Below are 5,458 nucleotides of genomic sequence, written 5' to 3'. Positions count from 1 at the left end.
CGACCTTGGCTTTGAATACTAGTCGTTGGATGTGATGATCCGTGCGTGTTCATTGAGATCATATCAAATTTTGGAGGAGATCCAACGGTTGAGATTTGAGTTTGAAGGATTTTGCTCGGATGGTCACGGTAGATGCTCTGATTCTAATAGGAGTGGCATTTCTCTAATTATCCATTCTTTCAGGGGTATTTTGGTAATTTCCACATTTCGAATATTTTATTATTATTTTTCTCGAAAAATCCATAATATTTCTACAAATTCCTCATTGTTTTTTGTTCATTTCCCCCTTATTTTTGAATCTTGAGATTCCTTCTACATAAGGAATTACAAATCGAGAAAGATTTTTTATAATTGATAAAATGACTTTTTTGCCCTTTTCATTTACTTTTTCCTTTCCAATCCTTGAAATCACTTGTTAGGGTACTCAATTGACTAAGTCCCTTGTTCTCGCTTAAAACTTTAATTTTTTTCCTTTCTGTCCTTTGGGTCTTTCATGAGTGGCTTATTTTTATGGGAGCTAATTTTCTTCATGTTTGGGGTGTTACATATACATAATCGTTACAAACACAAAATAAGAAGCAGACTCAAAAGAAGAACTTATGGGCAAATAATGGTTACTTATGGGTATGGATCCTAGCAACTTATTTAGCACGTTATTCACATAGTTCTATGTACTTGGTACATGGATTATTGATGAACTTAGGTTTATACATAATGTCTTGGGTTAGGCTTTAAGAGTTGAGGTTTTAGCTTAGGAAAACATTAGAGGGTAACCTAACATGGACTGATTCGTGGGAAAACCTACTAGCACTTTGAGGACCTCTTTCCTTCACCAAACTTATGGGTAAACTTATTTAGATGGTGCAGGAACAAGTTTGGAAATGAACAGTGGACTAGTTCTCGAATTCGAGGTAAACCCATGAACACGATACCCCAAAACAAAAAACTTGTATCTCTCGATTGGGTACTCGATTAAGCTTGCTTCTTGCCCCTAATAGTCTACCCTAATTCATAATTTATAGACGGATTTTCCACTACCATTGAAACATCTAGAATTTCTATAATTTCATTCTTGATTTTTTTGAATCTTCTGCCAGAAATGTCTTCTCCGATCGGAGCCTTTCTTTTTTAAGCCCCTTGTAATTATTATTCTATAAAAAATTTAATGATTCGGGAAGTTTATAAAAATTAGAAAAAGTATCATCTTCTCAATGTTTTTTCAATTCTACTTGTTCTTTGCTTCTAGATACAACTTAGTAGGGATTATACACGGTCTCTTATTGGAGACCTTGAGTGTTGCAAATTCTCCTCTCCTTTGAAAACTTTCGGTCATCGAAAGTGCTTATTCTAAAATAGGCCAGGGTACAAGGTTCTTATTTGCCTTCTGTTTCCCAAGTGGCTTCTTCTACTCTATGATTCTTCCATAGGACCTTAACAAGAGCGATTTCCTTGTTTCTCAATCTTTTGACTTTCTTGTCTATTATTTGAATCGTGTCTTCTTTATACGTTAGGTCATCTCTCAAGAAGAGAGTTTCATGAGCCAGTACGTGCGAAGGATCTAGGGTATACTTCCGTAGTATGGATACATGAAAGATATTACGTACTACAGACAAATTTGGGCATTGCCCGATTCTAGATCCAATCCTTTCTAATATCTCAAAGGGATGGATAAACCTAGGGCTTAGCTTCCCCTCTTTACCCTACCTGAGCACCCCTCTCATGGGGTGCTACCTTTAGGAATATATGATCCCCTACCAACAATTCCATGTCCTTGCGCCTTAGATCTGCATAGCTTTTCTCTCGGCTTTGTGCGGTTTGTATCCTAGCTTTAATCTTCTAGACTGCGGCGTTGGTAATTTGCATAGCTCTGGTCCAATAGTTCTCGTTTGCCCCCCTTCTTCCCAAAAGATAGGGGATCAAAATCTTCGTCCGTAGAGAACCTCATATGTGGTCATTTTTATGGTTGCTTGGCAACTATTATTATAAGAGAATTTCATAAGGGGTAGGTACTTATCCCAGCTTCCTGCTAAATCGATCACATATGCCCTCAACATTTCTTCCAATATTTGCTTGAGCATTTCTGTTTGACCATCTGTTTATGGGTGGAATGTCGTACTATAACTGCGTACCCAATGCCTTTTGTTGAATTTTTCAGAAGCGAGATTTAAATCTGGCATCTCGGTCTAATACTATTGCCTTTTGTTGAATTTCCAGAAGCGTACCCAATACCTTTACTGATGAATATTCATTTTTAATGTTAGCAAGAGTAGCTCAGTTGGGAGATTGTTAGACGGAAGATTTGAAGGTCACACGTGTTTTATCCACGTTCAACGCACCTAATACAAGTTTATTACCTGACTATACAAACTAAAAACACAACTTGCTTATTCAATCTAAAATTAGTGATTATTTCTTTTTTAAATATAATGAATTAGCGGAAGTACCTTTACTTATGAATTTTCATTTTTAATATTAGCGGGGATAGCTCTGTTGGGAGAGCATCAGACTGAAGATTTGAAGGTCACGTGTTTGTTATCCACGTTCACCGCACCTGATTCTAGTTGCATAACCCGCTATTCAATCTAAAATTAGTCATTATTCCTTTCTGAAATCTCAATGAATTATCGAAAATACCTAACGTGTTCTAGTTCACCGCACCTTATACAAGTTGGATAACTTGAATATCTTATTAAAAATTAGTGATTATTTCTATTTAAAATTAAAATGAATTAGCGAAAATACCTTTACTGATGAATTTTCATTTTTAATGTTAGTGTGGATAGCTCAGTTGAGAGAGCATTAGATTGAAGATCTAAAGGTCTCGTGTTCAATCTTGCATAATTTGACTATTCAATTTAAAACTAGTGATTATTTCTTCCTAAAATTTCAATTAATTAGCGTAAATACTTTTACTTAAAAATTTTCATTTTTAATGTTAGCAGGGATAACTTAGTTTGGAGAGAGTCAAATTTAATATTTGAAGGTCACGTGTTCGATCTCCATGTTAACCACACCTATTGCGCATAACCTGACTATTCAATAGAAAATTAGTCATTATTTCTTTTTAAAATCTCAATGAATCAGCTAAAATACCTATACTGATGAATGTTTATTTCTAATGATTGCGGGGATAGCTCAGTTGGGAGAGCGTCAGACTGAAGATCTGAAGGTCACGTGTTTGATCCATGTTCACCGCACTTTGTTTAAGTTGCATAATTTGACTCTAAAATTAGTGTCATTAGCGATTATTTCTTTTTAAAATCTCATACTCAATGAATTAGAGTATTAGGGAGGAGAGCATCATATTGAAGATTTAAAGGTATCTCAATCTCAATGAATTAGAGGAAGATCTAGCACTAAGTTGCACAACTTGACTATTCAATCTAAAACATGTGATTATTCATTTTTTTTATGTTATCTGGAATGGCTTAGTTGGGAGAGCATCAGACTGAATATTGGAAGGTCTTGTGTTTGATCGACATTCATTATATCTTATAGTTTAGTTGATTATAAATTCTTCTTAAAATATAATGAATTAGTGGAAATAGTTTTACTTATGAATTTTTATTTTTAATCTTAGCGGGGATAGCTCAGTTGGGAGAGTGTCAAACTAAAGATTTGAAGGTCACGTGTTTAATCTTCACGTTCACCGCACCAGTTTCCATTTACATAAGCTAAATATTCAATAAAAAATTAGTTATCATTTATTTTTTAAAATTTCAATGAATAATGAATTAGCGGAAATACCCTTACACATGAATTTTGATTTTTAATGTTCGCGGGGATAGCTCAGTTGGGAATGAATATCTCAAGGTTACATGTTTAATCCATGTTCACCGCACTTGGTTTATGTTGCATAAGTCTATTAAGTTGCATAACTTTATTCAATCTAAAATTAGTGATTATTTCTTTTTAAAATATAATGAATTAGCCAAAATACCATTACTTATGATTTTTTTTTTTCAAATATTATTGAGGATAACTCAGTTTTGAGAGCGTCAGACTGAAAAATCTGAACGTCACGTGTTCGATCCACGTTCACCGCACCTGATTCAAGTCACATAACTCGACTCCTGACTATTCAATTTTTTAAAATCTCAATGAAGTAGTGATAGCTGTAGATTCAAGTTGACTAACTTACATAACATGAATATTCACTCTAAAATTAGTGATTATTTCTTTTTAAAATTACTTGACTTTTACTAATGAATTTTTATTTTTAATGTTAGCGGGAGATTCAAGTTGACTAAGTTGCATAACTCGAATATTCAATCTAAAATTACCGATGAATTTTTATTTTTAATGTTAGCAGGATAGCTCAGTTTGGAAAGCACCAGTGAAGATCTAAAAGTCACGTGTTTGATCCACGTTCACCACACCTAATTCAAGTTGACTAACTTGCATAACTCGAATATTCAATCTAAAATTAGTGATTATTTCTTTTTAAAATTAGTATATAATCTAAATTTAGTGATTATTTCTTTTTAAAATTTCCAAATTTTCATTTTCAATGTTAACAGGGATAACTTAGTTGGGAGAGCGTAATATTGAAGATTTGAAGGTCACGTGTTTGTTCGACCTTCACCACACCTGATTCACTTAGTATAACTTACTATCTTATCTAAATTTAGAGATTATTTCTTTTTAAAGTTTCAATGAATAATTTTACTGATGAACTTTCATTATAATGTTAACCATAGATAGCTCAATTCAATTGCGAGTGAGTCTGTAGATCTAAAGATAGCGTGGATTCCTAATTCTTTATTTGACTATAAATGCTCCGTAAGACATTTAGTAAAATGACTCATTTGATTGCATGGAACAATAAAATTGATCTTCCCATACAATTGACAATACATTATACTTTCAATGTTGCTAAGTTGAGTCCCTTTGATGTAGGTGATGATTTTTCTGATTCGAGGACGAATCCTGAAGAGGGGGATGATGATAAAAATCATGGTGTACATTCTACTTTCAATGTTACTGAGTTGAGTTCTTTTGATGTAGGTGATGATTTTTCAGATTCGAGGACGAATCCTCTTGAAGAGGGGGATGATGATAAGAATCACGGTGTTTCAACTGGACCTATTACACAACCCAAGGCCAAGAACATTCAACAAGCATTCATACTTCATCTACAAAATTGGATAGGCTAGGTTCAACCGTCATTTCATAAGTAAATATTTGCACGGTTGAAGTAGCGGATGAAGTTGCAAGCATCATTTCATGAGTGGTTAGAAAACTTTATTTATAATTAATTTCATGAAGTTTGTAATGCTCAAATTGACTTGGTCTTCTGTGGAGATTTAAAGGGATCGAGATTAAATCACCGGCACTATTTTTTTTTTTGTGGGGAGACTATAAATACCCACAAATTATTATGTAAAAGCATATTTGTGATCAATGAAATTGATCTCTTAAGTTGAGACGTTCCCCCTTATAGAAATCTGAACATATC

General features: G+C 33.7%; 1 non-coding gene across 1 annotated transcript; it reads left to right on the top strand.

The window, feature by feature from the left end:
• The first annotated feature begins 3,124 nt into the window (after nucleotides 1-3,124).
• TRNAF-GAA lies at nucleotides 3,125-3,197 on the top strand. The gene has a single exon. It is a non-coding gene; the product is annotated as a tRNA-Phe (tRNA).
• The last annotated feature ends 2,261 nt before the right edge of the window (nucleotides 3,198-5,458 follow it).

Source organism: Cucurbita maxima, unplaced genomic scaffold (genome assembly GCF_002738345.1).
Source record: "Cucurbita maxima cultivar Rimu unplaced genomic scaffold, Cmax_1.0 Cma_Scf00262, whole genome shotgun sequence".
Classification (NCBI taxonomy): Eukaryota; Viridiplantae; Streptophyta; class Magnoliopsida; order Cucurbitales; family Cucurbitaceae; genus Cucurbita; species Cucurbita maxima.
Note: the sequence above shows the minus strand (reverse complement) of the source record. Positions and strands in the feature narration are given on the sequence as shown.